The sequence below is a fragment of the Callithrix jacchus genome, chromosome 14, assembly GCF_049354715.1.
Source record: "Callithrix jacchus isolate 240 chromosome 14, calJac240_pri, whole genome shotgun sequence".
NCBI classification, from domain to species: Eukaryota; Metazoa; Chordata; class Mammalia; order Primates; family Cebidae; genus Callithrix; species Callithrix jacchus.
This window is the reverse complement of record NC_133515.1, coordinates 27,774,361-27,789,904: the sequence shown is the minus strand read 5'-3', so window position 1 is coordinate 27,789,904 and position 15,544 is coordinate 27,774,361. Positions and strand designations below refer to the sequence as shown.

Below are 15,544 nucleotides of genomic sequence, written 5' to 3'. Positions count from 1 at the left end.
GAGCTTAACAGGATACAATATCCAAATTAGCACACTACCTCCTATTAATATTACCATGACCAGTATTATTAATAGCCTCTCCCTCTAACACAAACACATTCACTCATATGCATCCTAGTTTAGAAGGTTTATCTTAAAGGCTGATAGAATTTTCACATTTAATTTGAACACTAAATACAAGTGTAGGAGGCCAGAAAACAACAGCTAAATTAGACCCTACTCCATAAATTCTAATCCCTTATAAGAAGACATCTCTTCCAATTAGACCTTTCGTTTTTCCTGCCCCAAGGTGAACATTTTGCGAAACTTCGCATCAAATCAATTCAGATACTTGTCTTTAACTTGCAAAACTTAAACTAATAGACTTTTTTCTTTTATTTTTTTTTAACAGCAGAGAGATTCTTTATGTTCAAGACAGCAGATTCAGATACAAAAGCCCAGGGCCATCATCTGTCCCTCCCTCCTGCTCTGGGCTAGGGATGGGCCTGGAGGGAGAGATGAGATGTAGGGAGGAGATTGGGGGGGTTCACAGCCGACTCCTGTCAGATTCGGAGGTTACAGACTCCACGGGGAGGGTGCTTCTCTCAGGAGGGGCGAGGGCATTATTGCATTTGCTGTGGGGAGTGACACCCCCTTCCCTGTATTCCCTGCCTCAGGAAACTAGGAAGGTCATGACCCCCAAACAGAACCCAAGGCTCCAGGGAGACAGAGGGACCAGTTTGGCAGCTGATGGTGGAAAGTGGAGGAGGTGGAGGTGGCCGCCCAATGTGACCCATCCCTCCCCTCCCCGTGCCTGACCCAGCTGAAGTAGGTGGGAACAGGGCAAGGGGGCGGGGGCGGCCGGGAACCCCGGCCAGACTGAGAACCAGGGAGGGGATGGTACCAATTGGAACGGGGTGGGGGGCCCAGCCCCACCTCCCCTCCCCATCGTCCTGGGGCTGCTGAGCTAGGCTCAGGTCGGAGGTTCAGGTCCTGACATTGGTGACCTTGCGGGGGGGGGGGGGGGGCGGGGGGGGGCCTCCCACCAAGTTGGACCCGGGTCATCATCATCGCAGGGTCCGGAGGAAGTCCTAGTAGAGGCCAACTTTGGCGTCCCCAGTGATGCCCCAGACGTCAAAGACAAACTCATCGGGGAAGGCAAAGTCCCCCAGCCGTTCATCTAAGGCCTTGGCCAGCTCATTCTGGTTCCTTTTATCCTTTCCTAGCTCCACCATGGTGGCCGCCAACTCCGTGTCCCTGATACCCATGTAACTCTCCAGCAGGTCATCCACCTTCTCAATGGCCTTCTCCTCAAAGGCAGAGGGCAGATCCTCCACTGTGGCGGGGCCCCGGGATCGGAGCCGCAGGGTCCCTCGGCCAGTGCCCAGTCGGCCACAGCCAGGGCGGCCACCCGCTGAATGCTGGCTGATGATGTCAAAGGCCTTGCGAGGCTCTGTGAGTTTCAACGTGAAGGTGCGGCCTCGGGGAAGCTCCTTGAGCAGCCGGGCCACCTCGTAGTGCCGGCAGCCCAGCGGGCTCTGCCCCTTGATGGCCTCAGTCGTGTCACCCACGCTGATGACGTGGATGTGGTCGATCACACTGCCCTCCTTGATGTGCTTGATGAAGGCGTAGCCAGCCCCGTTGTCCGTGATCGTGAGCCCGAGTGCATCCTCCGACTTGAACACCTCCGCCTCCTTGCACTGCCCCTTCTCGTGGGCGAAGATGAAATCCTCTAGCCGGATCTGGCCTCCCAGGAGCTTGTCCATGTCTACTTTGCGGGTGTTCAGGGTGCAGATCATCACCTCGGCAGTTGGCAGGTGGAAGGCCTCGGCGATCTTGCCGTACAGCTCCTTGACACTGGTGAAGCCCTCGATGTGGCCAGTGGGACTGCCATGGGCCAGCTGGGTGTGGAACATGAGGCGGGGCCGCAAGGCTGGGGGCGGGGGGGGCAAGCCCATTTGGGGCCTCCCCACCCCACCTTACCTTCGACCAGGGGCCCTGGCTCCTCCTCTCCCAGCCCGCCACGGCCTGGCTCAGCCTCCTCATTTTCCACTAGAGGGGTCGTCTTTTTCCGCCGCCCCAATCCCAGCGGCATGAGCAGCAAGAAGTAGGGTCACGCCCAGGAGATCAGCTGTGTGGCCGTGGGCAAGTCATTTCACTTCACAGGGCCTCAGTTTCTTCTTCTGCGCCGCCGCCGCCGCCGCCGCCGCCGCCGCCGCCCCCCTGCGCTCACCCGGCTCGGCCCTCCGCAAACTCCTGCCTGGGCCTCTCCCGCAGTGGCGCCTAGGGGGGCCACAAATAGACTTTTTTCTACTCGCACTATTTTAGGATTCACAGGAAATCCAGTCTCCTCCTTAAGCAGTTGAATTTAGGTTTTTGCCAAAATTGCCAGGGTTTGAAAATCGGCTTTAAATTTAGAGCATGCCCATGGTAAGGTTGTGCGGGTGTCCTACGGCTCTGTAGAATTAAGCATTAATGTGGCAGCTGGATTCTATTTCTTTGTGAACATGCAAATTAACATCTTCAGTGGCTTCCTCTGCCTGCATACTTATATACCAGCCTCCAAATGTGTTATTTGTTATTAAAATCACCATATTTATGTGTGGGGGTTTGCGGTGACTTTCCCAGATGCAGTGATCCTAATTGTAACCATACAGGTTATTCAAACATAACTTGGGTATTTAAAACAAGTGAATCTAGGCCAGCATGTAGTTGTTGAGTGTAATGTAGATGTGAAAGGACTCCTTGTGGCCGGCAGTGTTTGGTCCTGTTAGCTCCAAGAATATGTCTTCCTATGGCGATTAAATAATGTGCAACTGACCTGGGTCCTTCCAGGCACCTACTTTTAAACCAGGAGTCATAATATATTTATAAATCTTTAGGCTTTATTGGTGTTTGCTTTCTGTGAACAGCAAATCTAGGGAGGCTGCTAATTGCCCCCCCCTGCAATATGGAAGACAGATGTTCCCCAGATGTGACTTTGGGGGCTCGCTGGGGTTTAATAACGAACACTTTCTTGGTTATTGGGACTGGTGCTTCTCCGAGTTGCACGTGCATGGGAACCACCTGCAGAGATTATGTAAATGCAGATTCTTCTTCAGTAGGGCTTGGGTGGGGCCTGGAACTCTGCATTTCTAACACAATCCCACATAGTGCTGATTGCAATGGTCCAGAGAGCACGCTTGGAGGAACAGGATCTGGAGCCAAGTAAATACAACCCAGTCTCCAAACTAGAACAGGCAGGCCCCCGGGAGGCTGTTTCCATGGGCCCTGGGTTTTGCTAGCCTTCTCGTCCACTTACACACACTTATATTTGCAGAGGAGAAACGGTGAACATCTGACAACATTTGTTTAATTTTTATTGTTGTGAGGCCTTTGGGAGGGAGGAAGAAGAGTATCTCAGCCAACCCAACTCCCACCTCAAAAGCCATCAAGATTGTTAGTATTGTGTGTGGAGTTTTCCAAAAATGTACATGAACATGGCTGATCCACCCACTTTGCCTTGCCAATAACAGAGGCAGCTCAGCCAGGAGTGAGTGATTGGTCCAGAATAAACCCACCCAGGTGGCAGCCAGTTCTTTTCTGCCCTGTTTAGACCTGGCCTGAGGATTGACATTTCCTTTAACTGTCTCAAATGAGAGCTGTCCTGGGCTTCTTCCAGCAACCGCACCTCCTCCCAGACTCTGCAATCCTGTGGGTGCTCCGTAAATACTTGTTGACTGACTTGACTCATTCCCTTGAGGGGGGCGGGAACAGGAGGAAGTAGGGAAAGGGGGAGTGAACTTGGTTTTCTTTCTCTCCTAAGTATCATAAGGAAATACCTAGCCTAGTGTCTGATTGTTGGCAGAATATGACTGCATTCTACAAAGTAGCATTTGAAATTGTAGTTTTTATTTTTCACGAATTGCAGTTTTTCTCTTTGGGTGCTGAATGCAGAAAGTAGTTCCCTTTGGAATTTCCAACTGGGAACCCAGCAGGAGAACCAGCTGCACTGCCACTACTGCTAAGGAAGAAGTGGTCCCTCACTGGCCTGTGGTAGTGTGGGCCCTGCTTCTTGCGCAGTTACTCTTGCAGGGGTGAGCAGAGACCTTCTGCGTGTCTGCTCTGGCAACAACAGTTTCTGATTGTATACAGGCTGGGTTTTCCCTGGTTGTTCAGCTGTGAGAATCTGAGGATATATTTGTTCTTTCCTAATTGCATCCTGTGACTCCTTTCTTTTTTTTTCTCCAGAAGTGGAAGGCATTTTTCTGCCTTGACAAAGTGTGCCAGGCAAAGAGGCCTGTTGTATCTCAGAACCTCTCTTCTCAAGGTGACCTCAGTTCCCTCTTACTGCTTCTCTGGGGGTCTGTGGAACCTTCCTCACAGCCTGCACAACTGTCTCCATTAAGAGCCCTTCCTGGTGCAAAGCCTCCATAAAACTCATTTGCTCTTGAGTCTTAGCTCTGGTGGAACATGTCCCTGAGTTTTTGCACATCGGGTCTCCAGGCCTTTTCCTGGGAGAGCAGAAAAACTCATGGGCTCTGGGGGGTGGGGAAAGCCCTCAGTTCTGGGTCTGGAAGCATCACTTACCAGTTGCGGCCATAAGCAACGTTTTGCCATTATGTGACTCACTTTCCTCATCTGCAAAAAGGAGATAGCACTATTTCTTTATCACACTGTGTTGTTCTGAGGGTTAAGTGAGTTTCCAGTGTAAAGACATAGACAGTGATATGGCGGACAAAGGTAACAATAATTGTTGTTTTTCTGCAGCTTTCGTGTCTAACTCAGTGGACTGTGTGCCCAATAAATGAGTCCTTTAAATTACTAACAGAAAGAGAAGGGGGGAAATGGGTTAATAGCAGTGATGCACTGGTAAATATTTAATAGTCAGCTCCTTGTGGGAAGGAGTGTGCCCTGAGTAGTGTTTGCCACTTTCCATGATGTAAATATTCTCACTGTGACAGATTTCAGGCTACCAACATGACATCACTGAACACTGAGCTTGAAGGAGATGCCAGTACACCAGTGCCAGCTGCTCTGGTCCACCACTGGAAGGCATCTGCAATAGTCCAAAGCCATAAGGCACCTGCCTCCCGGCCTTCTCACCCGACCATACACATGAATTGGTAATTTGGCCTTTTGAAAAAGCACTCAGTAATATATTAAACATAGACTAGTTCAAAAGTGAGTTTTTGTATTGTTGTTGTTTCTTTTTTTTGAGATGGAGTCACGCTCTGTCTCCCATGCTGGAGTGCAGTGGTGTGATCTTGGCTCACTACAACCTCTGCCTCCCAGATTCAAGTGGTTCTCGTACCTTAGCCTTTCAAGTAGCTGGGATCACGGATGTACACCACCATGCCTGAATAATTTTTGTATTTTTAGTAGAGATGGGGTTTTGCTGTGTTGGCCAGGCTGGTCTCAATGTCCTGGCTTCAAATGATCCACCCACCTCAGCCTCCCGAAGTGGTAGGATTACAGGCGCAATTCTCCATGCCCAGCTGAAAGTGAGATTTTTAAATAACCCTGGCTAGCTTTGTATTACACTATTTTGTGTTTGTGTATGTTAAAAGCTCCCAAGTTGTATCATCCCCTGTAAAGAAAGCCCTGAATGCAGAGAATTAGGCACATCTTGAGGACAGATAACCTTTGAGAGACCTTTCAGAGCCACTAAAGAAAGGCAAAGGAGAAACTAGTCTCGGAGGTTACTCAGTATTCTGACTGAGCAGCAAAAAGGTGTTAAAGAAGTAATTAACAGCTGGATTCTAAATAGCAGCTAAGAGCTAGTTAGGGGCCTGAGAACATGGCCTGAGGCCACCAGAAGGTGGGAGAGAGATAAACCAGCTTGTATTTCGGAGTAAAACGGATGGCAGGATCGGGGCCCTACTTGTATTTAAGAGGTTTGTGTGGTTTGTTTGCTTGGGTTTTGGTTTTTGCCGTAACTAATTTAACAATTTAGGAGTGGAAAGAAAAATTAACCAATTTATCTTGCTGTCTGAATAATGTTTTGCAGTAACCAAGAATAGGTCAGTAGACCAAGTGGGCAGGTCACTGCCCTGTTTAATGACCCATATCCGGATATTATTATGTCTAAATGACAATCAGCACTCATTTGCATTGCACACAAACAGAACCTTGGGAGGAAGAAATAAAAAGCCTTTGCCTTTCATTGTATACAGTATATAGTGTAAACAGTAGGGGCTTAATACATGTTTGTTTCCATAAAGGCTTTTTCTAGCAGCTGTGCTCAGCAAGGAGAAGGACCTGCCTAAAGTCATCACACTGCTAATTAGGGCAGAGTTAGAACCCAAGTCTCTGGGTCCCACCTGAGGCTGTTTACTTCTCCAGGACAGAAGGAACCAGCTGGATATAAGAGCTGAAGGAGAGAGACCAGACCAGAGCTTTCTATTTAAGTCGATCTTGTAAGTCACCATTTTTTGATAGTTACCTGTGACTGACATCTGATTCAGAAGATGTCACAAGAAGCTACCTACTGCTTGCCCCTTAAACTAGCTGACAGTTTCCCATTCAAGTTCAGATTGCAATTCAGAGAGAGACACTCTAGGCGGGGCTCAGTGGTTCACGTCTGTAATCCCAGTACTTTGGGAGGCCAAGGCAGGCAGATTGCTTAAGTCCCAGCAGTTTGAGACCAACCTGGGCAACATGGCAAAACCCTATCACTACAAGTGATACAAAAAACTAGCCAGGTATGGTGGCATACACCTGTAATCCCAACTGCTTGGGAGGATGAGGTGGGAGGATCACCTGAACCCAGGAGGTCAAGGCTGTAGTGAGCCGTGACTGTGCCACTGCACTCCAGCCTGGGCAACAGAGTAAGATCCTGTCTCAAAACACACACACACACACACACACACTCAACACTAGATGCTTCTCTGCTGCTGTCTGTGTGTTGGGTGGTATAGTGACAAGAGGGCTAGGGGAGGTGGGTATCACAGAAAGGACTCTGAGGGAAGTGAGTGCTGTACCCAGGGAAACTGAGGCCATGGGTGGCCCTCCCACTCCCTCCCCACAGGTTAGCTGATGCCTCTGGACTCTCAGTTGTTTTCATCTCAGGAAACTTATTTTGAAGCCATACTCATGGCAGCTGCAGGTCCCCACCCCTGAGCATTCGCAGGACTTGCAGATAATTCACCTACATGGTCTCGGGCAGTTACGCCCTGTGATAATTTATAGCCAGCTGTTCAGGAAGACAGTTCCACAAGAGCATTTGCTATCAGTCTACTTCTTATTACCCTCTGCATGGCCTCTCAAAAAGAGGTCCCTTCCCTGGGAGTTTGAGGAGTCCCCGACGCCACCCCAGGAAAGTAGCAGAGCAGATCCAAGAAGGGAGAAATGAAAGACCACAAAAGAACAGTGTGTTTTGAAGGAGTGTGAATATTTTCTATAGCCCATTTTCATAGAACATTCTAGAAATGCCTGCACACAAACAATGTCATCAGTGTCAGTGTGTGGTTTCCAAGCAGCCCCACCACAAGCTCCCTGAGGCCTACCCCTGCCAGGGAGCCCAACCTCAGCCCCTGTTGAGCCCCTTATGTCTAGCACCCCAGGGAAACTTTTCTGAGCATGAGTCCCCACTTCTCTGGGCCCAGAACAGCAGGCTGCAACTTCTAGGACTGAATGGATGGCAGCTCAAGGAAACAGAATGGCTTTCTGATTTTAAACCCTCAGAAAAAAACTTGATATCTGTTGCTTACTTTAGGACATTTTAGGCCCTTTCTCAGAGGGCCTAAAATTAGATCTTCACAACTCACAACCAAAGCATGTCATGACATGGAAGAAGAAGGTCCCTGACTTAATGACCCATTTCCGTAAAAATGAGGTAGGCTGTGTGGACAGTGCAATAAGACTATGGAACAATAGACCGTGAGCCAGTGTCACGTTAAATGTAAACATTAGGGATCCATGCTTCTGAAGAAGAAGTGCTGAAAAGCCTATTAAACCACAGAGGTTTGGGATTATTCCTTGTGTAGCAGACATACAGCTTAGTTTTTGATTTAAAAAAATAGGATGTTGGTGGCTGGGCGTGGTGGTGCACACCTATGATCCTAGCACTTTGGGAGGCCAAGGCGGGCTGATTGCCCTAGCTCAGGAGTTTGAGACCAGCCTGGGCAACATGGTGAAACCCTGTCTCTGCTAAAATACAAAAGAAATTACCTGGGTGTGGCAGCGTGCGTCTGTAGTCCCAGCTACTCAGGGGGCTGAGGCAGGAGAATTGCCTGAACCCGAGACAGGGAGGTTGGATCATGCCACTGCACTCCAGCCTGGGCGACAGAGCAAAACTCCATCTCTACCAAAAAGAAGAGGATGTTGGTGGCCATTTTCATGAATAGTTTGACAGCCAGTTAGAAATGTAATTGCCATTTTACCTAAATGCAGCTGCTGTTGTTGGAAACCTGCTCACACAATAGGCGGGGGGGTCTGGTTTACTGGCTGTTTTACCCATCTGGTTACGGCCTCCATGCTTTGTCCTGAGTTGGCTCGTTCATGCTGGCAAGTCAATGCAGAAATATTGATCAGCTTTCTTCTAATTGCAGAGATTGGGTTGAGTGTTGCAGGAGGTAAGTAAAAGATGAGTGAGGCCATGACCTTACATAGGAACTGTTCCCTGGTCCACCAGAGCAACAAGGCAACTAGTGCAGCTGATCTCAAGGCAGGGAAAGTTAGTGTCACAAGAGAAGAACAATGTGCTTTAGAGCCTCAAAGAAAGAGGGGCATTAGGCCCATCTTCCCAACGTTAATAGAAACCTTCCTCCTTTTTGCTACCATTATGAGAGTTTACCTACTCCAGGCTAAGTGCATGCTGAGCATTCACTCAGTTAAACCACCACACAATCTTATGAACTGGATTATACTAATATCTTTTCAACATTCAGGAGCTGAGGCTCAGAACAATTAACTTTAGATCAAGGTAACAACTGGTAAGGGGTACAGTCAGGATTCAGTCCTAGCTTTGCCCTATCCAACTGTCATCTGTGACCTTGCAGAGGGGCAGGGAGTGGCAGCAGGAGATTGAGTGGGAGCCCTTGGGTCTTTGGGGTGGTTTCACCTTTGGAAGACCCAGGCCTCTCTTGCCATGAGAGCTCCACAAAGGGCTCATGGCCTGGAGTGGGTGGGAGGGCATGGAGCAGCTGGATGAGTGCCTTATTTGAGGCTGCTCTTACGTCATCTCATTAGGGATAATCATTTGTAGACTTGCTGCCACTGCAAACCATCAGCCCCGCTCAAAATTTCCCTGCAGCAGTGATGATGAAGTGATTCCTTAGCAGAACTAAGTACTAAGAAGTGATTTCTTAGCAGAACTGCCTGTGAACACAATTAGTTCAGACCTGGGGTGGATGTCAGTGTGAATTAGGGGGTCTTCTGAATTCTAAAACCTTTCAAAAGGAGCACAGGTTTATTGCTTCTGAAATTCACCAGGAATTGAAGCCAGACTGGCAAGGGGGCTCCCTGGACGAAGTCCTTTGTGTGTCCCTTTTAGGCCAGTGGTGCTTTTACCTGCATCTGGGGGCTCGAAGGTTGTTTCCTAGCCATTTAGATATTCCCCTTGGGGTCTTGCTTGCAATTAATCTGTACTGTCTGTAAAAAGGCTTTGCCTAGCAAGCACCCCAACCCACATTAATGAGTTTTGCCTGTGTAAACCACATTAATTGTGGTTGTTGCTTTTTAATTGTCCTTAAGTTTCTTGTATGTTCACTGCCCCAGGCTAGGACTCTGGTTTCTGTTTCCGTTGGGGGCTCTATTCTCACTCCTACCCAAATATCTTGGCCAATCTGCACTGAGATCTGCTCCCCTACCCCTACCCTGTCTGCCATTAGTACTAAGAAGAGAATGAAGCTCAGAAAAACAGCCTCACTGGCCTGGATGAGGAGCCACAGGTATGTGGAAAAAACAGGAGTGGAAGCCACAAGGTTTTCTTGTGAGGGTCTGGAACTACCAGGACGAGAGAAGAAGGACTTCAGATTCACTGTGGGACATCTTAATATGAGGAAGGACTCAAACAGAGCTGTCCACAGCTGCAACTGGCTGTCTGGAGAGGTGGTGACCTTTCTCCAGAAGGGTGGAAACTGGAGCCAGACAACCACTTGGTGAAGGAACATAATAGAGTTCACCCTTCTGATGATGTGCCCAGTCTGAGGCCTCGCTAAACCAAGAGTGCGTCACCTGGTAGCTTGTCAGAAACTTACCATCCTGGGCCCCATCACACACCTCTTGGCCCAGACTGCATCTTAACAGGATCCTCAGCTAATGCAGGCAATTTTTCACTTCCAGGGCCTCTGGTTCAGGACCAGCTTACATGAGCATCACCTGGAGGAGATTTTCTGTATGAATGTGGGGGCTGAGCTGCTGGCCTAGGTCATGGAAGGACCGTTCCCATACCTCGCAGTCTGGCTCTCTCCCCATTCCCTTCCCCTCACATGCTGTTGCATTTCCAAGTTTATGCCTGTGTGCACACTTGCACACAGGGAAATAGGAAAATGGCTTTGACCTATGGAGTCATGTCTACAAGCTGCTTCAGTCAGGGCCCCTGCTCTCTGAGAGACCAGGCAGCTTTCCCAGGGAGCCCCAGGACAGGGGCCTGAGGCACCTGCTTCCTGTTATGTACCCTGAGAGCTCAGCTTTGCCAGGAGAAAGGAGAAGCCTAAACAGGGTAGGTTGGGTCTGCGAGGCCTACCTAGGGCTGCCCTCTGCCCTCCCAGCCCTTCAGTCCCTGTCCTTTCAGGCCTCTCCTAGGCCAGAATGTCCCAGAGAGATGGGGTGGGGAGAGGGGTCTGCTGGTTTCTGTAGGCCTGAGTTAGGGGAATACCCTCTCTGGTCCCACGTGGGGCAGGTGCCCAGAGCCAGGAATGAGCCGTTGTGGTGATTCCTGTGTGTCTGGAGTACGGGAGCCCCTTTGCTGTTGGCCAGTGGTCGCTGCGCAGTGATTGACTGGGCTCAGTGTCTGTAGACTTTGTCTGAGCCCCTTGCATTCCCTCCCCGGGGACCATTGTCTGGGTTGGTGGGTGTTAATCCGCAGGCCCTGAGAAGCTGCCTGGCAAATGGGAGGTTAATGTGCAAACAGCAGGGAGCCGTTGTCCATGTGTGAGGCTGGACAGCAAGTGGGAGGGAAATAGTTAAAAATCCTATTCATGGCCCAAGAGGGGAGGAGGGGTGAGCCCAGGAGCAGGCTGGGCCTTGTGCTAATCTTGCTGGAATGTAACTAGTTCGGGCAGTTTCTGGCTTCGGTGTGCTCTGGGGCCGGTTGGCATCCCCCCCCAGTTCGGTGTCCGCACGCAGAAGGCTGCGTGCTCTTTGTATTCTCTGCAGCCGAAGCTTAGAGGTGTCCGAGTCAGACTGCTTGAAGTTGTAAGGATAGGGAGGGTGGAAGCTCAGTGAGGCGGTTGGGCTACGCACGGTGGGAGAATCCACAGGGTGGGGGTGGGCAGAAGAGAATGTTCAAGGAGAAAGACCCCAAACCTGTTGGGTCAGGCTGCTCCCTGGAGGCCTGGGAATGCCTAGGGGAAGCCCCTGCTTCCGGACACACAATCAATTACATATAACAGTGGGGCCTTGTGTGTGTAGGCGGGACACTGGGAGGGGTCAACTCACAGCTCATGTTTTAATGCTTTACAAGGAGAGTGTGTTCATGCATTGCTTCTGCAACTTATAATCGATTTAAAACGTTCTATATCTTGATCTTTGCTGGTGGTTACATTAATATTTATATATTAGGCCAGGTGCAGTGGCTCACGCCTGTAATGTTAACACTTTGGGAGGCCGAGGCAGGTGGATCACCTGAGGTGTCAGGAGTTCTAGACCAGCTTGGCCAACATACAAAACCCCATCTCTACTAAAAATATAAGCATTAGCTGAGCTTGGTGGTGGGTGCCTGTAATCCCAGCTACTCAGGAACCTGAGGCAGGAGAATCGCTTCAACCTGGGAGGCAGAGGTTGCAATGAGCCGAGATCGTACCATTGTACTCCAGCTTGGATGACAGAGTGAGACTCCGTCTTAAAAAAAAAAAGGTTGCATTTTAAAAGTTCACTAAGGCCTGGACAACATAGTGAGACCCCCCCTCTCTACAAAAATTGTAAGAATTACCTGGGTATAGTGGCACATTCCTGTGGTCTTGAACCCAGGAGCTCTGGTTAAGCCAGTGCACTCCAGCCTAGGCAACAGAGCAAAATCCTGTCTTAAAAAATTCATTGAGCCATACACGAGATTTGTGTACTTGTCTTTATTTACAGACTATACCTTAGTTTTAAACATTTTAAATTAATTTTAAAAAAGAAAAAACCCTCCTTCCTGACCTTCCAAGGCCTTGGCTGGCCAGCACAGCTGCAGGCAAGAAGAACAGGGGCTCCAGCTTAGCCCAAGGCATCTGAGCTCCCACACCGCTCCTTGGAAACAGAATCAAGTTGCACCGCAGCCAGATTCTGGGGCTTCCCCACCCAAGTCTGCCACTTTGCTCATGGGATTTAAAGAAAGCATCAAAGGCAGCAGCAGCTTTAGAAAAGAACTCCAAGGGCCCCACTTGAAGTGAGGTCACCTTCTCAGCTCACGAAGTGCCGTGGTGCCAGCTGCTGGCCACACATGCCCACAGGGCTACTCTGGCCCTGAATGGCTTCCCCATCCATCCCCTGTGGAGCCCACACCCACTGCACGGCATACCCACCAGGTGCTGCTGCCCTCCTGAACTCTGTGGGGACACTCTGCTACCCACAAAAGGACTGCCCTGCAAGCAGAACCCTGGATTCTTCCTCTACTACTTGCCCCCTCCCAGAGCCACGGTGTGAGGTTTCCACATTATGAATGTCATGGTTCCTTCCGGCTCTTGATTTTCCATGATTCAGGATCAGGAAATGATTTTCCTCCGATTATTTTTAGGCCATGAGACTCAGTAAAACAGTCAAATCCAGGCTGTACAACTCCTAGCTGTGTGGCCTTGGATAAATTAAAATCTCTCTAATCTTAGTTTCCTCATATGTGAAATGGGAATAACAACAATACTAAACTCAATAGGGCTGATGAGATTAAGTGAAGACCAGACTAATGTTGTATTCATTATCTGGGATAAAGGTTAGCCTCTGTCATCATCATAATCAAAACCACACGACACAGTGTGCCTCACAGTCCAGTGAGCCGAATCCTTGCCTGTGCATGCTGTACCCTTAGATCTGAGCAGGCGGGCCTGCGTTGGACCCCACTTTGGAGGCCCCTACGCCAGCCACCCCCAGCCACTTCCTTCCTGACCAGGCCAGGAATCCACGGAGCTGAAAATCCAAAGAATGGGATCCTGAGGCTCCAGAGCCTGCCTGGCTCTTCCCCGGATGTGCACCAAGCCACTGGTGGACATAGGCTGAGGAGACTCTTGGGGCTGTTCGTTTGCTTGGGGCTGAGCTTTGATGGGGGGCTGAGATGTCTTGGATATTCCCATATGTAGTCCCAAGACCTCGCATGACAAGATGGAACTAGGAATGGTGGGGGTGCTGGATTAGGCTCTCCTACCACCACCGCATTCTAGTACAGAACCCAGGAGTCTGGGAAATCTATATTCGAGCCTGGCCTTTTCAGAGCATTCATATTTGTCAAGGGAGAATGAGATAATGCATTTAGCAGTTCGTCAGCTTGAGTTATAACTTTTATATATGTAAGCATATGGGCTTGCATCTGTGTTGTTATCTAAAACCCTGCAGACATCGGGGTTGCGGGGGGCCGTCTGCATGCCCTTCCTTCCCCAGTGGGTGACCATCACTGGCCTCTGAGACTTAAGCCAAACTGTAGCCATGTCCACCTCTGAAGCTGACTTTAGGAAAACAGTGTCCTAGGTCCTTTCAGTTCAAAACCCTTGCTTATTTATTAATATTAATACGTTGGTTCTAGAACAGAGCCCTGCCCTGTGGAAGTTGCCACCTGTGCTCTTCAAGGTCCTAGCCTAGATCCCACCTCTTGGCCTCACTGTGATGCCCCCACTCTATGACATTTACCATTTGGGACAGAAGCCCTGTCCTCCATACCTATAGCTGAGGCCACCTCCCAAGGCACACTGTCCTTCTGTCCCCCCAGCACCACACACAGTGGCTGTGCATGGTGGATGCACAGTGAGTATTTGTGGAATGAGAGACCAAGCCGCTTCAGACTGATGAGTGTTCTCGGGACCTGTGTTAATTTTCTTTTTCTTTTTCTTTTCTCTTTTCTTTTCTTTCTTTTCTTTTCTTTCTTTCTTTTTCTTTCTTTTCTTTCTTTCCTTCCTTTCTTTCTTTCCCTTCCTTCCTTCCTTCCTTCCTTCCTTCCTTCCTTCCTTCCTTCCTTCCTTCCTTCCTTCCTTCCTTCCTTCCTTTCTTCCCTCCCTCCCTCCCTCCCTCCCTCCCTCCCTCCTTCCTTCCTTCCTTCCTTCCTTCCTTCCTTCCTTCCTTCCTTCCTTCCTTCCTTCCTCTTTCTTTCTTTCTCTTTCTTTCTTTCTTTCTTTCTTTCTTTCTTTCTTTCGACAGAATTTCCCTCTTGTTGCCCAGGCTGAAGTGCAGTGGCACAATCGCAGCTCACCACAACCTCCACCTCCTGGATTCAGGTGATCCTCCTGCCTCAGCTTCCTGAGTAGCTGGGATTACAGGCATGAGCATAATGCCTGAAGAATTTTGTGTTTTTAGTAGTGATGGGGTTTCTCCATGCTGTCCTGAACTCCCGACCTCATGTGCTCTGCCTGCCTCGGCCTCCCAAAGTGCTAGGATTACAGGCAGGAGCCACCGTGCCTAGCCCATGTTGATTTACTAAAACTGCTGTGTCAGTAAGCGCTGCTCCCAATACTCGTGTAAGCACATTTAGATCCTAAAGAAAATCAGGTGGCCAACCTTTAACAAGCCTGATAAATCCAACCTTCATTTTTATTATCTTTGGGCAGGGTTTGCTTGGGAATTTGTATCTGTAGGAAATAGTGCTCACTGCTGGGAGGCAAATTGTTTGCATTCATTTGTTCTTTCGGTGGTTTGGCCCTATAAAGCGGAGGGTTGGCCTGAGGGAAAATTGTGAAAGAATCCGAGTTTGTCTTTGGGGTAGAAATTAAACAGTTTCTCTAGGCTTTGCCCTCAAACTTCAACCCTGTTTACTATTGAAGATTGTGTGTCTCAGGGGGTAAAGAGAGCCGTGGGATAATGGAGACTGAAAAAATGTTGAGATTTAGACATTTTGTTTTCTTTTTTCCTTGGAGAATAATCTTTTGGGAAAAACTTGGATAGAGACTCTTAGAGTCATATGCTTTTTTAAAGTTGAATTCAAGCCTCTAGCCATGGCTTGATTGGTTTATTTCTGAACAATGGACAAAGAAATGCCGGTAGAGAGCCTTGAAAGGCTGGGATGTCGAAGGAGAGGAAAAAGGGAGGTGGTGAGTATTCCTGAGCACTGGCTGGACCCTCCCTGCAGAAGCTTCTGATCATTCTGGAAGTCTCCAGAGCATGGTGGCTCAGATGCCACATACTGTGCACATGTGAGGGGAGGGCCTCTGAGAACTCCCAAGAGGCCCTCAGCAGACCCCAGCTGACCTTTCAGGGTTAATACCAAACTGCAGGCTTATCTCCTTTCTCCATTTCCAGGACT

General features: G+C 49.3%; 1 protein-coding gene and 1 pseudogene across 2 annotated transcripts in view; one reads left to right on the top strand and one right to left on the bottom strand.

Moving 5' to 3' along the window:
- TCF7L1 (transcription factor 7 like 1) overlaps positions 1-15,544 on the top strand; it is a 179,371-nt gene that overhangs the window by 108,305 nt on the left and 55,522 nt on the right. The gene's annotated exons all lie outside the window — the stretch shown is intronic.
- On the bottom strand, positions 1,037-2,200 carry LOC118147256 (PDZ domain-containing protein GIPC1 pseudogene; annotated as a pseudogene).